The sequence below is a fragment of the Sus scrofa genome, chromosome 4 (assembly GCF_054392235.1).
Source record: "Sus scrofa isolate SSC_HxYL_T2T_F1_AM1 chromosome 4, Sscrofa_HxYL_maternal_Yorkshire_Landrace_v2.0, whole genome shotgun sequence".
NCBI classification, from domain to species: Eukaryota; Metazoa; Chordata; class Mammalia; order Artiodactyla; family Suidae; genus Sus; species Sus scrofa.
In genome coordinates, this window is record NC_139386.1 from 16,634,627 (window position 1) to 16,654,714 (window position 20,088).

The following is a 20,088-nucleotide window of genomic DNA, read 5'->3' on the forward strand; positions in this document are numbered from 1 at the left end:
TGCACCCTGTGGCTATAATGCTCATCTCCTCAAATGACCCCAGAGGACCTTAGACTTTCTACCAGGAGACCCATAAATCCCATTTCTAAAAGTGCCAAAGTCAGGCCATGCCCAATTTCACACAGTCGCCTCCAGCCCTCCATGGAGGGTCCACCATTAATCCACCAGAGATCCAGATGGGTTTGACTCTGGGGCTCTGTGCACCCAGGAGCCTTCCCTCTTGGAAACAATTTCGTGAAGCCTCCCTGCTCTCCTGTGCTGTGTAGCTCTGGCAGAAATTCACTGCATGCTCAGAATCAATTCTGGAATGTAAAGTTCCAGGCTATTCTATAGGATAATGAAACTCAGCACTCTCTGTTAGGGCAGGTGAGCTGAGGGCCTGTGCTTCTCTCTGCTCCTGCCTGGAGCCACCAGCATCCCTTCCCCTACATTTCCTGGCCAGAGGGCAGTCTCTTTGGCCAGCTTCTGTCAGTCCACACCCCTCCTCCTCCAGCCCCTGTCATTCTGGCTTCACCCTACCATCTCTGGGCCACCGCCTACCATAAACCTGGCCATGACTGCCAGCTCTGATCAGGCTGTGTGCAAATATTCTAAAGGTGCTATTTCCAAAAAGACAAGTCCGCAGTACAGAGGCAAATCATTTCTATATGTTCTCCTGCACAGGCCAGGGAGATTCTATGCAGGCTCCGGGTACACACAGGGACTGAGGGAGCCTGAGATGGCTTTTCTTTTTTTTTTTTTTTTTTTTTTTTTTTTTGTTAGAGCAATTCAGCCCGGTCTCAGATTTTAAGAACAGCAGGAAAGTAATGTCAGCTGAAAGGAGTTTTCTGTGTGCTATTTAACTAAATGGCCCTGCAGCTGGAGAGAACCATGGGCAGACGTGTTATGATTCAAGGGCCCCCAATTACAATGATCCTCTTTTATTGTATAAAAACAGCAACCCAGCCATTCTCCACATCTCCCCCCCTCCCCCCCGCAACGCCTGCTTCCCTCCACCTCCTTCCCCCATTGGCTGGCAAGGACGCTCAGCATCCTGAAAGTAGCACCCAGCTTCTCCTCCGTCTCCAAGTCTGCAGCCTTCAGCCCACTGGGATTCCTTTTCTCGCCAGAGCTGGGGAGGAGAGGGTGGCGTGCTCCTGGAGAATGTTCTGTGATAGACATGGACAGAGGCTTGAGCATTGCTTTTGGGAACTGGGGGTGGGAAAGGATAACAGGCACAGCTTTGGAATTCTCTTCTGTTTCGACTAAACTCACAAACACACACTCACGGATGCCTGGGTCACTCGCCCTTATACTCCTTTAGCAGGAAAGCCATCTCAGAGTCCAGAAGCTTGTTCTCCTCCCTATTTGTTGCAGGCTGGGGTGGAGCTGATCTCCAGAAGACTTCAGAAAGACCCAGCGATGGCCAGGAACATTGGCTTTAGAAAGAGACTGATCTGAGTTCAAATCTCGCCTGCCTCCTCTCTGTGACCTTGAGCAAGCGTCTGACCACTCTGTGCTTTGGTTGCCAGTCTTTTTTTTTTTTTTTTTTGTCTTTTGTCCTTTTAGGGTCACACCTGCGGCACATGGAGGTTCCCAGGCCAGGGGTGTAATCAGAGCTCCAGCTGCTGACCTACGCCAGAGCCACGGCAACGCCAGATCCTTAACCCACTGAGCAAGGCCAGGGATTGAACCCGAAACTTCATGGTTCCTAGTCAGATTTGTTTCCGCTGCGCCACGACAGGAACTCCTGGTTGCCTATGTTTAAAACGGGGCTCCCCCAGTTCTCTCAACACACTCCTTGGGATCAGTGAGGAGACAGTGTTCAGAGTGCCTGGCACATAGTAGGTGCTCAGAAGCTGCTGCTGCTCCGAAGATGGTGACACTGTGTTTGGGGTGTGTCTGGGTGTGCAGGGAGCCTGGTCTTCATTCCATCTCACCGGGCAGAGTGGAGAAGGCTGGTTTTGGGGAGTGGGGGGATGGCTGTAGGGAGCCCAAATACCAGCCCCGCCGAGGAGTGTTTTTCTTCTTTCTGCAACGCTGACCTAAACGGTCACGTTGGCACAGCCATGCAGCCATGCACGTGGCCTCCTCAGTGTAGGTTCTGGTTCTTTCTCGTTTTTCTGCAGATGTTTTGGGGTCCAGAAGCTGCAGCTGCCGGCATCGAACCAGCCCAGAAAACCTCCTTCATCTCTTTCTGTGTGCTTCTTGACAGCAGGCTCCTTCTCTTCCTCACAGAGCCTGTTCTGGGCCCCCCAACAGGGAGGATTCGGGCCCAAAGAGCTAATTCAGTCTGACCACCCTCCATGGCCCCAGGGACGACAGTATCCACTCCTTGCAATGAGCATGACTTTGAACAGTCCCCTGGATTTTGCACGTTTCCCGCTGCAAGGTGAACCCAGTGTGGTTTTAAACCCAGGAAAGTACATCCAGCCTGTGATGCCCACTTGTTCATCCCAAACCAAGCCTGTGCACCCTGAAAATACACTCTCAACCTCTTACACCGAAATGAGTGAATGTCTGGGGCACACTCCTTAATATCGATCCTGCATGAATCAATGGCACAAGCATTTCATTCACCGCAGATTTGATGTGGCAAAAACTGTTGCAGTGAAATGCTGTGTAATAAGATTTAATCTCCACTAAGTGTTTCTAGTACTAAGGAACCAGAGCAGGGTAGAAAGAGGAAGAAAGTGAGAAATGGGGAACTGTGGCTTTTTTTTTTTTTTTTACAGCCACACCTGCAGCATATGGAAATTCCTGGGCTAGGGGTTGAATTGCGGCTGCAGCTAAGACCCACTCTACAGGCATGGCAGCACTGGATTGGAGCCTCATCTGCAGCCTATGCTGCAGCTTGGGGCAACGACGGATACTTAACCCACCGAATGAGGCCAGGGATCGAACCTGTATCCTCAAAGAGACAGCCTCGTGTCCTTAACCCGCTTGAGTCACAACAGGAACTCCAGAATTGTGACTTTTTTTTTGTCTTTTTGAGAGCTGTACCCGTGGCATATGGAAGTTCCCAGGCCAGTGGTCAAATCGGCGCTGCAGCTGCTGGCCACAACAAAGGGGGATCCTTAACTCACTGAGCGAGGCCAGGGATTGAACCTGTGTCCTCATGGATCCTAGTTGGATTTGTTACCGCTGAGCCTCAGTGGGAACTCCCAGAATTGTGACTTTTCATAGGTGAATTGTTCACCAGAGGGTAAAGAGAGGTGTCAACAAGAAAAGTGATTTTTGCCTCTGGTCTCTTTTAATTCCATTTTAAAGTTTCGGTGGAAAGAGATGGATCGTTGTTAAGACTTTTTCTCCTTGAGGGTCTGTTACATGTGCACATGTGCAACACACACACACACACACACACACACACAAAATTACCAATCAATGCCTGACTTCAAGCATAGGAACAGGAAACAGATTGTGGGTGGATGTTCTTAAAATCACAACCTGCTCGATGTAGGGAGGGGGCCTTAGAGAAGGGGAGGGGAGGGGAATCAGGAGGACAGTTTTCTTTTTTCAGTTATAAACCGAACTACCGTGTCAATACTAAAAAAACAATGTCTGCTTTGCTGTCGACTAAAGGGACACGTGAGCAGCTAAGCGTCCTTTCAGAACTGCGCTATCCGGACTTGACCATGACACAGCACATTACAGCACCTGAACACTGCACTAGGGTCCCATCGGGAAGAGCCTTCCATGTCAGTGCTTACTTAAGCTTCCACAAATGAGAGAGAGAGAGAGAGAGAGAGAGAGAGAGAGAGAGAGAGAGAGAGAGAGAGAGAGAGAGAGAGAGAGAGAGAGAGTGTGTGTGTGTGTGTGTGTGTGTGTGTGTGTGTGGGTGGCTGTGTGTTTGAGGGAGGAGGAAGGAGAACTGCAATGAGATGGGGACCGACGGGGTCATGAAATCTATGATAAAAATCCATGCCTTTTCATCACATGGCACCTCAGGGATACAGTAAAGCCATACCCTAGAGTTGGTGGCAGTGATGATGGTGGCGGAGGTGACGATGGTGGTAACAGGTAATGTTTCCTGCCTACACTCCAAATGTTAGGGGTTGTGTTAAGCTTTTAATAAATTTCTTCTTAAGCTTCACAACAACCCAGAGGGCAGCTATTGGAATAAGTGCCATTTTAGAGATGAGGAAACTGAGGCTGAGAGAGGTATGTAACAGCCCAAAGTCATAAAGCCATTAACTGCGCAGAGAATCAAGGGGTGTCTGTCCTTGCTGGAGGAATCCGGGATGTGGAACCCGACCAGGCAGCAGGGGGGCCCTCGGAGGCTCCTGATGGCACCCCCACCACTAAAAGCAAAGGTGAACGGTCATGACCGAAGTTACCCTGTGTGGAGGTGCAGTGGGACCCTGAGAAGATGGGGGTCAGGAGAAAGACAAGCGTACTGTTTGGGGAACCCTCTCAGGGTTCTAACTCACTGAGTTATAGCAAAAGAAGAGCTAGTTATTCCCTGGTAACAGCTGACTAGCATCAGGTTAATTCTGGATTCCTATTGGCAGGACCTAAAAGAAAATCTCCCCAGCATCCCTCCCTTTCTTAGTGTGCTGTCTTCTTTTCGCCCTGAGGCAAGACTCGTCCCCTGGTCTGCAACTTGCCGGAACTCATTTTAGTTCAAATAAGCACCAAGCTGATTTGTCTCCATAAGGCACACTGCTGTCAGTCTTATGGTCCTGAACACTTGACAGTCCCTCCTCAGAAGCCTGCCATGGCTCCCCAGTACCTAGAGATAGAAGCCAACCTCCTTCACATCCACCCTCAAGTTTGGCATCATCTCCTTGCAAAACCTTCCCCGAACCCTCGTCTCCACCTCCTCAGGATACACACGGCTCCCAGGACGCAGTTTTAACTTCATGAGTAGTAGCTTCCTCTTCTCCTCTTAGGCCACACACTTTAGCAGCCAACTCAACAACCTGTTTTTCCAATCACCCCTCCTACCTTACAAGGTGAATCCCAATTTGTTCATGGCAGCAATGTGCCTAACTAAAAACACATGATTGCCCCTTCCTGGTAGGTTTGGGTGGCTATGTGGCACAGTTCTGGTCAAGTGAAGCACAGAAGTTCCCGAGAAGGTTATCCCTTTCCAAACGTAACAGTAAAGCCACACTAGGTAAATGCTCTTTGTGCCTCACTCATCCTATTTCCCCTTCTCTGGAAAGCAGATGTGAGGGCTGGAGATGCAGCAGCCACCTTCCCACCATGAGAGGATAGACCTGGAGCCAAAGGCCTATCCTTTAAGGGTGACAGAGTAAAACGACAGAGTCTGTGTCCCCACTGGTACCACTGAGGCATCATCCCGCCTACTTTCCAGTTGTCTGACACAAATAATCCCTTATCTGGTTAAGTCACCAGTGGGCAGGATTTCTGTTGTTAACAGCTGAGTGCAATGATATCTGACACAACTCCAGACATTGTTCCCCCTCAGTCATGGGTCAGTTCCCAGGATACCCCCTCTAGGAAATCCTCCATGGGTCTCTTATGGCATAAGACCTATGTCCTTTATTGTACTTCCACAGTAGGTACTTTTCTCAATTCAAGCACCTATTTAATCCTGCTTGATTTGGCCGGCTGGCCGCTCAACTTCCTAGAGTAAGGGTAAGGGTCTCAGTCCCGCTAACATCTCCAAAGCGCTGGGGGCACGGCTTTGCCTTGAGGTCAGATTGATGCTCTGTCTCCACAGCCAGGGCAACACTGGATCCAAGCTGCATTGTGACCTACACTGCAGTTTGCGCCAACACCGGATCCTAACCCATGGAGTGAGGCCAGGGATCGAACCCACATTCTCAAAGGGACAACGTCGGGTCCTTAACTCACTGAGCCACGATGGGAACGCCACGAAAACAGTTTAATCCTAAGCACTTGGAATGGTCCCTGGCATATAAAAGTGCTTAATGACTGTAGGCTTTTCTTAGCATGATGAGTATTATAGTTGCAAAATGAACAAATAAATCAGCACATGAATGCTAAATAAATGAATTAAAGAATGAAACCCAGGAAAATTCCTATGAGTCAGACTACTAGACAGTGAGCACTGTTCCTTCTTTTCTGCCTGCACCTGGCCCTGTATGTTGCTAACTATGACGTCCCCTATCTGGGGAGCTGATATACTGGCGTGTTCAAGGCTATGATGTAAGGTTTGACTTCAACCACGGAGTTTGATTTTTGCTGTGCAGCTTTGGGCAAGTTTTTTCACCTCTCCGAGCTTTGGTTTCTTCAACTGTAAACTTGGAATAATAATAGTATTTATCTCATAGGGTTATGATGAGAATTAAATGACAAAACATGTAAAATATACAGCATTGCGCCTGGTGTACTAAAATAGTAGGTGTTAGCAACAGTTACCCAACACTGTCATTAGTCTTTTTGTCTAATGCACGGCATCCCACTGAGTCACGTGGTCCTGATGTTAAGGTGGGGATGCCTCTTGGCTGTTGAGATATACAGTATTTACACTGGGAGATGACTTATCTTGAATGCCAAGAAACCTTTGTGTCATTTTGAGTTTTCCCTTTAAACGGGGATCCGTTAGTATATCCAATTTACGCAAAACCCTTGGCCTCTGAATGTTCCCCTTAAAGGCTGTTAACTTCAAGTGGATCCTTAGTTAACACACCTGGCAAGAAGGTACACGTGCACACGAGAACAACATGGAGCAGACCTTTCAAAGGCAACACTCTTCCCACAGATCATGGGTCCAGTCATTGGCAGTGACACATTTCAATCGTACTTGTAGATGTCCCTCCTTTGGCCTTAAAAGAAGACATGTATACAGCCTTATGTAACTTTCCTTTGAAACGGAACCCTTTCGGTTAGTCCCATTCAAGCCCTTGATGGCTCCATGAATCTATTTTTACTATTAAACATGCCATTTTACAAGATATTTATTCCACTTGGTTGTCATCCAAATGCTTTTTGACATTACTGCCCTGGGACTGAACTGCTTTAACTCAGTGCCCTCATAAATAGAAAATCACCTTTTGACTGAAATCTTGAAGAGCTCTCAGAACCTCACCCCGGTCACTTCAACAGGCATTAATTTCTGCTCTACCTAAAGGAGCCAGAGTGTGTGCCTGACTGTGTGTGTGTGTTCAGAGAGTAACTGCAGGAGGTCAGAGCAACCCAAGAGATCAAGTGGAGGGGTTCCTGCCCCTCAAATCCTGCCCAACTGGGCCTGCCTCAGCCTTGGGGAGCTGCTACCTTGGAAACAGAAGACAATCATCAGAGAGCAGAAAGGGCAGAACTCCAGGGCCTGAAAAGACTTGGTGATCTCTGGAGCCCAAGATGGGCAGCGACACTTTCAAAGGGGAGGGGTCCAGGGAAGGCTCTTTCCCCACCTTCCTCCTCCCTCACCTCCCAGACAAACAAAAGGCCATCTCGCAAATAGCTGAAGGCAGAGACCCCACTGGCGTGGACGCTGATCCATCAGGTGGAAGCCCGAGCACATCACGACTTGGCTTCCCAGGCAAGTTTTCTCCCCAGCCTAACACACCACCCTCCTCCTCCTCCTCCTCTGCCGCCGCCTCCCGAGCTCCGCACAGCGACGAGGCCAAGCGGACCGTTCCGTGATGCTCACTGGTTTCCAACTTTCCGCTCATCTTCGTCTGCGCAGCCTCCTGCAGAGCGGCTGGGAAAGGGGCAAGTTTGCAAAGGCGAGGACCCCAAGTCCTGGGGAAGCCACAAAGCAGCCGAGACACCAACAAAGATGAACCGCTCGTGGGGCAGACGAAGAGCGCCAGCTGCCCTGCCGGGGGGCGACCGTGGGCTTGGGCGGGCAGAGGCGGGCCGCGGGCGGAGGACAGCGGGGGCCCCGCGGCTCCCCCCGCCCCGCCCCCCAGGCCCTCGCCACGCGGGTTCCCCGGCACCTGAGCGGGGCGTGGGGACAGCGCCGCGCTGCGGCTCGGCCCGCGGCAGGTAGCTCGGCTCCCCGCCCGCGCTGCGCGCCCGCTGCCTGCAGCCACCAGGAGAGGAGAGGCAGCCTCAACCCACGGCGTCATGCTTCCTGCCACCACAGTACGGCGAATCGTCACCGGGAGAGGGGAGAAGAGGGGAGAGCGGGGGAGGGAGGGAGGGGAGCACACACACGCAGCCCCCCGCCTGCCCGAACCCGCGGAGCCGGGGCCACGTCCCGGTGGAGTCCCCGTGGGACCGGCCCCGTTCGCACAAAGCGCCGCAGTTTGGCCAAGAAGGGAGGGAGCCGGCCACGAAATAAATAAATAAAAACAGAGTCGGGTCTACGTAACGCCCTGTCGAAAGCGGACGCCATATTTTTTTGTGGCTTATGTCGACATAGGGAAACGTAGACATGTTTTTCCTCCTCCTCCTCCTCCTCGGTCTGCCTCCCATTTATCCAAACTTGTAATCAAAACTCTTTAAAAAAAAATCTCCCCCCGCCTCTGGATCCTCTGATTTCCTCCCACCCGCAAAAAAGAGCCTGCACCCCACCCCCCCCTTCCGCGCCCCCCTTCCAATCACAAACCCGGCCAAGTCCCATTAACAACACATTTTCGGGAGCCGCGGCGGCGGCGGCGGCGGTGGGAAAGTTGGGCTGGAGTGGCCGGTGCCCGGCGTGCGGGGCTCGGGGCCGGCCGCGCCGGGCGGGGGGTGCTCCGCGCCGGGGCGAAGTTTCTTACCTGCGCTGGGGCTGGGAACGCGGGGACCCGGGCTGGGAACGTGGAGACGCGGCACGGGCGTTCCAAAATGGAACTCTGCTGGCTCCCCCCACCCACTCCCCACTCCTCACCGGGCGCCCGGCTCGGGCTCCGTGGGAAAGAGGGGGAAAGCCAGCCTGCCAGACAGACAGACAGAAGAAGCCCCCGTACGGAGAACAGTGGCCAAAATTTTTAAAAGAAAAAAAAAAAAAGAAGGAAAAAAAAAGGGGAAAAAAATGTCTCGATCAGTGGGGAATCTACGCCAAAACCCACATGATCTGTAACGTCAGCATGCGTATTTGCATACGATACCACCACCCGAGCTGCCACCCGGGCTCGGGTTCCGCAGAAAGTTACAAAGTGAAATTCAGCCCCCTCCGGAGACGCCGGCGAAATGTCATTTTCAGGCGAGAGCTGGGGGGGAGGCCAACCCTAAAGGCGCTGGTTACTAGCCAAGGTTGGGGGGTGGGCAGTAAATTAACTTAAAAGTCTGAGCCCAGTAACGGACTCGGTGGAATTTCTGCGAGGGGAGGAGGGGGAGGCGCGAGCGAGATCATTGAATATTAAGCACGACCCGGCGCGGCGGCCGCGGCCAAACCCTCCTGGTGCAATACCCATTTTCTTTATGAAAAGTTCAAGGTGTCACTGATGAGCTCGACAAACTGTTGATCCTAACCACGTGGAGTGGCCGACGGAGGGACCGCTGGGCGCGGCTGCTCGCTGAGCGGGCGGCACCCGGGACCCCGCGTCCCTCCTGCAGAGCAAACGGCAGCGCGCGGGTGGGGCCGCCGCAAGCCCAGGGCGCTGCCTGCGCTTTCTCCCGCCCTAGGACTCAGGGAAATAATAACAACTTAAAAAAAATTTTTTTTCTTTTTTAAAGCGAGACACATTTAACTCCTGGAGTAGTAATAAGAGGGCTCGGAGTAGGGAGGGTAAGGAAGAGCCCCCACTTATATAACGACTCGAAATTAGATGACTTTTGCTGAAGAGATTCTGAGATTTCCGCTTGCGCCAGGTCTGAGGTTGGTTAAACATCCTCAAACTTTTTTTCCTAAGAGCCAATAAACAAACAGACGCCCTGGGAGCTGACTTAAACTCTTGTCGGGCCAGCGCTCGCTGGGATTCTCAGACTTCGGAGAAATGCACACCCCTGCGGCGCTGGCAGGGAAGTCCCTCGGAAGCGAGGCGGGTCACTTTCGAAACTGGGACTCTGGCCTTCCCGGCGGGAGGGCATCCCTAACCGCCGCCGCCCCCTGGATCCCCTCGGGCGGCTTAGAGCAAAGGCAGGTCAGAATCTCGCTGCCCTCCGCCCGCGGCCTCGGGAACCGTGAACTCGCGTTTTGGGCGCGGCGCTTCAGCAGCAGTGTTCAGCTAAGGGCTCCAAGGGATTTGGGATTCAGGGGACGCTTTGGCATTTCACAGAACCTGTCTGCGCCGCCTGTCCCTGCCAGGTGGACCAGTTTCTCCTCGGTGGGCATCTCGACGCGTCAGCATCTCCCAAGTGTGTGCTGAGTGCGAGCGCGCACTGGGCGAGCGGGGGCCAAGGGGATGCTGTCTGGGGTCTACTTTTGACATTTTGAGAGCAGCAAGAAGACAAAGGGAGCCTGGGGCTGGGAGGCTCCGCGGAGTCCCCGCCCGCGCTGAGGATTAGCAGGCGCGGAGCGTCGGGGCTTCCCGGCCAGCCTTAGCTTGGGGGGAATTAGAACGAACTCTAGCGGCGGCTTGCGACTCGGCTCTGGGCGCTAGGACAGCAACAGGTGGCCGTGTGCGGCGGAGTGGCTGGAGGCGAGGACGGAGACGGGGTGAAAATGGCTGGCTCCCGGGCTGACTGCGTGGTCAACGCATTGGTTGACCTTTTGGCATTTTCGTTTCTGAGGCTGAGGAGAAGAAAGCAGCTGAAAGGTTTTCTCAGGGTCTCCCTTTAGGGCTCCAATTTCTCCACCAGAACCTGTTCTTTGGGTTCCCAGAAATTTTTACAATAAAAATAAAAATAGCTCATATGCAAAACTTTCTACTGGCTTGCACCTGTTTGTTCCGTTATTGCTGATGCAGGGTTGTTTGTTAACGGTGCAGGAAACCAGGTACTGGCTTTGAAGGAGGTCTCTTTTCCTAATGCTCTCAGATCTGAGAGGCAAACTGCCCAGGTTCTTAAAGGATTTATTAAGAACTTCCTGGGTGACTATGATCCAGATGCTATCGCATCTTTCTCAAACTCATTCCATATCTACTGTCTAACATCCTAATGTGCTTGCTGTCAATATCAGAATTTAGGGATGCTGAGTTTTTTTCCTCTTCCCTCAAGGATGTGCATGAAGAGAGAAAGAAAAAGAAAACAATCCCACCAACTATAATATTTTTATATTGCTTACTCTTGACTCTTCCAGGTCATTCCACTGCTTCCCTACGCCCCCCCCCCCATAACTACAGTTCCCTGTTTCCATGGAAGTTACTGAAACCTTAAGAAAGTTGTATCTGTTCTGAGGCTGCACCTCCTTTTGCTGGTCATCCACTTAGAAGGGATTTCTATAAGCCATGTTTCCTCTGTCCCCCCCTCACTACCGTCTTCTTTTGGTTGGGCGAGCGGATAATAGGATGGAAGGGTCAGGCATGAGCCACACCGGGTAGACCCTCTGGACCGTCCATTGAGCTTTCATGTCTTCAGGCCACTTGTATCTCTTGGACACTGTGGGGGCATCTGATGTGCTGCAGTGTCTTTAAATTGTTCAGAGTTTAGCATGGGCCGGACCTTCCCTATATAAGCAGACAGCAGGGGATTACACAAGGGTGACTTTTGCATTAAGAGCTACGATTTCAGTTTGCTTCACGTGTAGGTGGAGGAGGCAGACACTTACCTGATGTGATTCAGGAGCTCTGGAATCAATAATTATAGGAGTAGTGCTTATTGAGTGCTTTGTGTGCCTTTGCCAATTGCTGGTTAATCTTTTTTCAAACTGAAGTATAGCTGATGTACGATATTGTTTTAGTTTCAGGTGTACAGTTCTTAATCTTTACAACAACCCTAACAGGCATTGATTCTCGGAATGTTTTGTCTCAGGCCCCCTTTAGACCCTTCAAATTATTGAGGACCCCAAAGAGCTTTTGTTTATGTAAGTTATATACATCTTGATATTTATTAGAAATTCAACTGAAAAAAACCCCAAAGCATGGGAATTTACAAACACACTTTCCATTAGCCATCAGAGCAATAACACATGACATGTCATGTAGGCTTTGGAAATCTACTGTATACTTGAGAAAGAATACGAATGAAAAGGGCAGGTACTGTTTTAGCCCTATTACCAAAGTAGATTTGACCTTGAGGACCCCAGGAAGGGTCTTGGGGACTGTTAGGATCCCTGTATAACAGCTGGAGAATCACTGTTAGGATAAGTTCTATTATTATGCACATTTCACAAATGAGGAAGCCCAGGCAGAGAAAGCAAGGACTTTAACTGGGTTCTTTAGAGACCAGAGCCAGAGTTCCTTTTTTTTTTTTTTTTTTTCTCTCTCTATTTTCTTTTTGTCTTTTTAGGGCCGCACCCACGGCATTTGGAGGTTCCCAGACTAGGGTCTGTTTCTGCCGACCTATACCACAGCCACAGCAACACCAGATCCGAGCCGCATCTGCGACCTATACCACAGCTCATGGCAACGCTGGATCCTTAACCCACTGAGCGAGGCCAGGGATCGAACCTGCTACCTCATGGTTCCTAGTCGGATTCGTTTCCCCTGTGCTATGAAGGGAACTCCCAGAGCTCTTAAGGATAGTACAATTCTGCCCGTGAACAGCCTAGAACAGCCTCCAGTGCTTCCCAGGACTACTTTTATTAATAGCAATTACCTTTTGAGCCTCTATTATGTGCCAGCCCTTTTAACATTATCTTGCCAAATCCTTACGACCTCCTCCCTGTGGGTGTTATTGCTCCCATTTTACAGATGACAAAATTGTAGTTCAGAGAAGTTAAGAAGCTTCTTCAAAGTCACTTAGCCAATAAGTAAAGAACCTGGATTCAAATCTTTGTCTGGTGGTTTTAAAATCAAGGAAAGACAAGATATGGTGAGACCTAGGCCTGGCTGGGAAGTCTTGAAAATTTAGAAATGGCAGGAGGAGAAAAAATAAAAACACAGCAGTAGCCTTATAGGGCCCCCAACCTAATGACATCAAGTCTACACTGGCTGGTGAACCCAGAAGAAATGGGGTGGCATCAAAATTTGGAACTGAGATGGGAATGGTGGGGTCATCCCTTCTAGCTGTCTGATCCCTGCATGTACATGCTACATAAGTTGTTGTCGTTTTTGATAAATGAAAAAAGAAAACACAAAACAGAGAAGTTGGAGTTCCCGTTGTGGCTCAGCAGGTTCAGAACCCAATGTAGTGGTCGTGAGGATGCGTGTTCCTTTCCTGGCCTCCCTGAATCGGTTAAAGATCTGGCACAGCCGCAAGCTGCGGTGAAGGTCACAGACGAGGAACAGATCTGGCATTGCTGTGTCTGTGGCGTAGGCCTCAGCTGCAACTCCAGTTCCACCCCTGTCCCCGGAACTTGGATATGCCACAGGTGTGGCCGTAAAAACCAAAGAAAACAAACAAAAAATAGAGAAGCAAGCAAGAAAAAGAGAGCACCAGCAGCTCAACAAGTATTCGCTGTAATTTCGGTATATATCCTCCCATATGTTATATTTATTTACTTTTTCCGTTATAAGACTCTTAAGAGAAATGAAAACTATTAAATATCAACTTCCCAACTGTAGCATGGAATGGCCACAGCTTGACGTGTCTTACAACAAAGCGAGACAGAGGGTGACCTTTTGGAACATCCAGATTGCTTTACTGAACACCTGCAAGTGAGAGGAAGAAAGGAAGCTGCTAGACAGAGGCTGTCTCCTTCCCTGTCTGCGTCTCCCCACCCATGGCTTGATATATAAAATGTTTCATGCCTTGAGATCAATCCCATGGCATTGGTAGCATCAGAGCTGGGACTTGATGTTTTCAAATTTACAGCAGGAGCTTGGCTTGGCAGCGACTTGATCCTACTTTGGAGTGTAGAGCCAAAAGTTTACGAAATGGGAAAAACTCGGAGCTTATTCCTTAGTAGATTTTACAGTCTGGTTTGATCCTTGTATCTTCTCTGTGAGGAAAGCAGTACTATGGTTCCCATTTTGCAGAAAGGGTTACTGACGCTTGTGAAGTTTTAGTGCCATTAGCTCAAGTTCACGCACGAAATTCAGGTCAGTGATTTAAATCCAAGTCTTGTAACTGCAAGGCCAATGCTATTTCTATGCCTCTTCCTCATCATTTGCCATTGTACCAAAGGGGTGTAAATGTTTCTCTTTTTTCTTGCAGAACCTTAGAGGAGAATTATCACTCAACAAGGTCTTTTTACCATATGCTATTTTATATGTAATTATGTATTTATTTGGTTGTCTGCCCACTAAAATGTAAGGTTCCTGCAGCCAAGTACTTTGTTGAGTTCAGTGCTGCTGAAGCCCCACATTGAAACCAACATGGTGAGTTACAGGTGCACCACAAACAATTGCTGAATAAATGAATGGAGAGCACTTCTCCTCAGGGCTAATCCAGTTATAGGGAGCCAGTGCTTTTCAAGAGTACACACATCGTCTGTTTACCTAGAATGACCTTATCTAAGCATCAGTTCTCAGGGTCAAGGCTTCTGTTTCTATAGGACATAGGCTTTGTGTCTGGTGAGACATTGCATGGCCTCATCTAACTTCCCAGCATAAGAAAAGTTAGTAATGGAAAACCTTTCATCAAATCTTTTGAGTCATCCAAGACTACTTCCTTATGATAAATTACTGGGATAATTATTTACTGGGCTGAGAGATACACATAATTCTAGAGTGAAAACTCTTTGTAAGAAGTGAAATTTTCAGGAGGTGTGGTACATGGTCTTCCAAGATGGCTGCCATCAACCCTTTCCCTCCCTGTTTGTAAAATACTTTGCCATTAAGAGGTGGAGTTTATATCCCCTTTCTTTGAGTCTGGGCTAGTTCCATGATTGCTTTGATGTTATAGAAATGATGTGCTGAGGCATATGAGCCTAAGACATATGGCCTTAAGAGACGGGCAGTTTCTGTGTCCTTCCCCTTGGAATCCTGCTGCCATATATAAGAAGCCCAAGCTTCATGGGGAGGCCACATGGAGGAAAATCAAGATGCGAGCCCCAGCTGATTTCTGGCTAACTCCCAGCCAGACTTCAGCTTTGTGAGTGAGACTTTTTGGGTTCTCCAGACTCACCTCCCCGTTGACTGCAGCTCCGGTTGATGTCAGTGCAGAAGCGCAGCTCAGCTTAACCCAGTCAACCCCTGAAATCAAGATAGATGGTAATAAAATGATAGTTGCTCAATGCCACCAAGTTTTGGGAGTAGTTTATTACATAGCACTAGATAACTGAAATGGGAGGTGTTTTCCATGTGTTTTCATTTGCACATGTATCTGAATATTCCAGATGTACTTCCCACTGAACTCTTAGATTCTGAGACCATAGAGAAAGGCAGAGAAGGGGTTGGAGGGACTGGCCCATGATGCCTGGGGTGGCCACATTCAGAGTCAAGTGCTTTTCCTGATATCAGTTGTTTTCACAAAAAAGATGAATTAAAAAAATTTTTTTATTGGAGTTGACTTACAATGTTGCATTAGTTGCAGGTGTACAGCAAAGTGAATCAATTATACATGTACATGTATCCATTTTTTCCCCATAAGTTATTGCACACTATCGAGTAGATTTCCCTGTGCTATGCAGTAGATTCTTGTTAGTTATCTGTTTATTATATACAGATGTGGTGTACAAAGCAGCTGAATTTAACCTACAACTCTCCTGCCTCACTCTCCCACCCCTATCTGCAGGCCCCAGATTTTAAGCAGATGAATACTCTTAAGCAATATTTACCAAGCACAGATACTCAGTAGGTGCTGGAGTTAAGTTCCTCTTTGATGTTGCCAAAACCCAAGTTTTCCCTTCTTAGAGATATGCACATGGTGGGAACTCCAAATGCTTGCCACGCACAAGGCCACCTAGAAAATGCTTATTACACCTGGTTTCACTTAATCCTCACAACCTTCTAAGTAGGTGGGTCATCTCCTTAATTTATGGAAGAAACTAAGGCTCATAGAGGTTTATGAATTACCTAGGGGCCATATGGTTAATAAGGTAGGAGTGGGACTTGAACTCAAGGTTGACCCACCGCAAATCCTGCCTGCTTCTCATTATACCTGTATGTCCCAAATTAACCCACCCTTTACAATTTGTCCCAGAGGCAGATATACCAACTGTAATATTGTTAATTTGACATTGCATTTTATATTAATTCACATTAAAAACTTAAAAATATGTACTTTAATAACAATAATAACAACGACAGGTTTTTTTTTACTTAATCACAATGGAAAAAAGAAAATCCAACCCTGATTTGGTACCAGTAACAAATGAAAGGTACCAGTAAAAATAATCCACAGAAAGAAACTGTTATTTGCAAAAGGTGGAGCTTAAGGTAAAGGTGTTGGGATGGTGTTACTAACAGCCTACCGCGGAACTGATAATTTTTCTTTAAAAAAAAATTTTTTTTATTGTTGATTTACAATGTTCTGTCAATTTCTGCTGTACAGCAAAGTGACCCAGTTATATATATATATATATATATATATATATATATATATATATATGAGAAGGTACATATACATTCTTTTCCTCACAATATCCTCCATCATGTTCCATAAGTGACTAGATATAGTTCCCTGTGCTATGCAGCAGGATCTCATTGTTTTTATCCACTCTGAATCTAATAACTTTTTCCTGAGCTAATTAAAAGGATGGAAAGGAAGTTGCAAAGGAATACGTTTCTTTGCAAGTCAGGGCTATTTAATGCAGCATCCGTGCATCATTTAAAACCATGTCTTTAACCTTGTCCTCTAAGATGCAGCAACACTTGTCAGTCCTTAAATTTGCTGTGGTCTTTCCCATCTTTGTAAATGGTGTGCCCTCTACTTGAAATGCCTTCCCTCCTCTGTGCCTCAAGACTCAGATCAAATGTCGCTTCCTTTGGGAAGCTTTCCTGTACTTTTCCCAGGAGAATTAATCTTGCCTCCTCTGAAATCCTACAGAATATGGCACCTTCTTTGAATTAGCAATTACTGCCCTGTAGTCAAGTCACATCTTTGTATTTGCTCCATTCACTGGACTGTAAATCCCTTGAGAATGGGTATTTTGCCAGTCATCTCTGTGTCCTGATTTCTCGCCTCACATGGACTGTGGAGCAGGTAGAATTCAATGATAACCCTCCAGATTCCCAGCCCCTGCTGATTCAGTGGAGCACTAACTGAGGTGCCACTGTGACAGGAATTTGCCAGCATTGTAAAGTCTCTGATCAGTTGGCTTTAAATCCAAAGATGATGAGATTTCTGGGTAAGCTTGATCTAATCATATGAGCTCTCATAAAGCAGACAGGTTCCTCTGGCTGGTTGAAGAGGAAGTCAGAGACATTCAAAGGGTGAGAAGAGGCCCTGGGGCAGGGACCTGAGAACCACCACGAGAAGCTGAGAGCAGTCCCTGGCTGACAGTTAACAAGACAACAGGGACCTCAGTCATAACAATCACAAGGAAATGAATCTTGCCAATTACCACCGAGCTTGGAAGAAAACCCAGAGACCCAGACAAAAGCTGAAAAAGCAACTCTGGCTGACTCCTTGATTTCTCTCAGTGAGACCCTGAGTAGAAAATCCAGGTACACTGTGTCCAGACTTCTGACTTACAGCTTGTGTGATGATGAATTTGTGTTGTTTGAGGCTACTCAGTGAGCGGTAACTCCTTACACGACAATAGCAGATTGACAAAGGAGAGATGCCCTGTGAAGGTTTGCTCAGTGAATAAGTGAAGGGAAACGTGTGATTTGGGGGTCATGCGAGATTTGAGGGCAGTGCCTGTCTCTGTTACGGTTTCCACAAGGAAGGGCTTTCTGTAAGGATGCTTCTGCCTCTCTTTGCCTATGGAAATGCTGGGCCCTGCTCCACCCTTCCTCTCAGGGGCATTTCTCCTGAGAGCCTGAGCCTCCTTTGTTCTGGTCTTAGCTTGGGCACTGCCTTCAGCTGGGTGTGTATGTCCGTGTCACCTGGTTCTCTGTGCAGCCCACGTGGCTAATGGATGGTGCCAGTCAGCTCCAGCTGTCATGACAAAATACCACGGACTTGGGGGCTTAAATAAGGGACATTTATTTCCCACAGTTCTGGAGGTGGGAAGTCCAAGCTCAAGGTGCCGGAAAGGTTAAGTTTCACTGGAAGGCCTCTTTCCTTGTAGACAGCTGCCATCTCACCATATGCTTGTATTATGACCTTCTCTTTGTGTGTACCTGGTGATAGGGGTTAGCTATCTCTTCCTCTTCTTTTAAGGGCACTAATGCCATTGTAAGAGCCCCACCCTCATGACTTCATCTAAACCTAATTACTTTCCGAAGGCCCTGTCTCCAAATATCATCACATTGGGCGTTCGGGTTTCAATATATGATTTTTTTTTTTTTTTTTTTTTTTTTGGCGTATGAATGGAGAGAGAGGGAAACACATTCGTTATACAGCAAAGACTTATGACCTCCTCCTTCTCACTGGCTTCTCCCAGGATTTGGCCTCACATATCCCCTTTGTGTTATTTGCCAAGTTGTTCTCAACCCAGGTGGAGAAAATGGGCACTGTCTTTGGGCGGGGATCCTTGGGGACCCCAAGAGGAGACCCAAACTATTGTGAGATTTGTACCTGTGGTAAGAGAGCATTTTTGGAAATGGTTACTGGCAGTCTCACCTCCATCCATTTCCTTGACCCTCCTCTTCACCCCATTCAAGTGAGGATAAGATCTTTTGATGCTTTCAGAAGGACTGAGGCTAACATAATATTTGGGGGCCAATCCCTGGCTTTTTAAATTGAAAAAAAAATGCGAATCCTCAGGGGAATGGAAAGAACTTAGGACACTGACCTAAATTGCAGAGAGAAAATGAGGAAGGAGGGAAGTCCCCTCCCCCACCCCACCCTGGAGGAAGAAGAGGGAGTAGAGAGAGATCTTCAGGTTCCTGCTCTCTGGGTCCAAGTTCAAGGAGCTTGTGCTATACGTGGGTAGAGTTCTGGGATTGAGTAACAAGAGTCCAGAGGAGAAGCAGGTATCTGGTGTGGCAGATTGACCCACTACCACCTCCATTCCACGCTCTGTCCTACAAAGCGAGCTTGCCACCTTCCACCAGGAGGCGGACTCTGTGTCCCTCTCCTTGAACCTGGATGGGCTGTGATGGCTTTGATTGACAGTGTGTGGAGGAAGGGATTCTGTGTGAATTCCAGGGCTAGGTGGCAAAGGGCAAGTCAGCTTCTGCCTTGTCCATAGGCACATGAATTTTGGAGCCTTGAGACACCATGTAAGAAGGGTTTTTCCCCCAAGGTGGCCAAGCTATGAGGGAGCCTCTGCTCACAAGGAGAGACCCCAGGTGGCTGCTCCAGTCAGCTGCCCCAGCTGAGGTTCAAGATGACAGCTAGCCCTGACCACCAGATGGAAATAAGGCCGCCTGCCTTATTTCAGCCTCCAGTTCTTGATACTGGGTAATTTTTTTTCTTTTTCTTTTTTTTGTCTTTTGTCTATTTAGGGCCACACCTGCGAAACATGGAGGTTTCCAGGCTAGGGGACGAATTGGAGCTGTATCTGCTAGCCTATGCCACAGCCATAGCAACGCAGGACCTGAGCCATGTCTGCAACCTACACCACAGCTCATGGCAACTTCAGATCCTTAACCCTCTGAGTGAGGCCAGGGATGGAACCTGCATCCTCATGAACACTAGTCAGGTTCGTTAACCACTGAGCCATGATGGGAACTCTAGGTACTGGGTCTTACCTGCTGATGCCTCCACATCATAGAGCAGAGACAAGCCATCCCCACTGTGTCCTGTCTGAATTCCTGACTCCCAGAATCAGTGGCAGTAATAAAATGGCTTTTTCACACCCCTAAGTTCTGGGATGATGTGTGACAGCAATAGTAACTAGTTGGGTGGGTAAGCAGGGGGTGGTGACCCTGAGTGCCAAGACTGGTATGGGAGGCAGAAAAAAGGCCCCCCAGAGATGTTCATGTCCTACTCCCCAGCAACTGCCTGGCACAGTTTAACTTGGCAAAAGAGACTTGGCAGATGTGGTCAAGGATCTTGAGATGGAGAGATCATCCTGGAATTTCTGGGTGAGCCTGAGGTAATCACAAGTGTCTATATAAGAAGAAGGCAAAGGGTTAGAGTCAGAGAAGGAGAGCCAATAATGGAAGCAAGAGGGGAGTGATGCAGCCACAAGCCAAGGAAGTGCAGGCAGCCTCCAGCAGGAGGAATAGGCAAGAAAATGGATTCTCTCCTGGAGCCCCTGCAAAGGAATGGAGCCCTGCTGATACCCTCAATTTAGCCCCATAAGACCCCTTTCTGACCTCTGACTTC

General features: G+C 48.5%; 1 protein-coding gene across 6 annotated transcripts in view; it reads right to left on the minus strand.

Annotated features, from left to right (window-relative positions):
* The window catches only part of ZHX2 (zinc fingers and homeoboxes 2), a 179,384-nt gene extending 170,473 nt beyond the window's left edge, over positions 1-8,911 (minus strand). For all 6 annotated transcript variants that reach the window (XR_014843403.1, XR_014843405.1, XR_014843404.1 and 3 more), the window contains exon 1: positions 8,619-8,911. The gene's annotated coding sequence lies outside the window, so the exon portion shown is untranslated. The remainder of the gene's footprint in view (positions 1-8,618) is intronic.
* Positions 8,912-20,088: the final 11,177 nt, after the last annotated feature.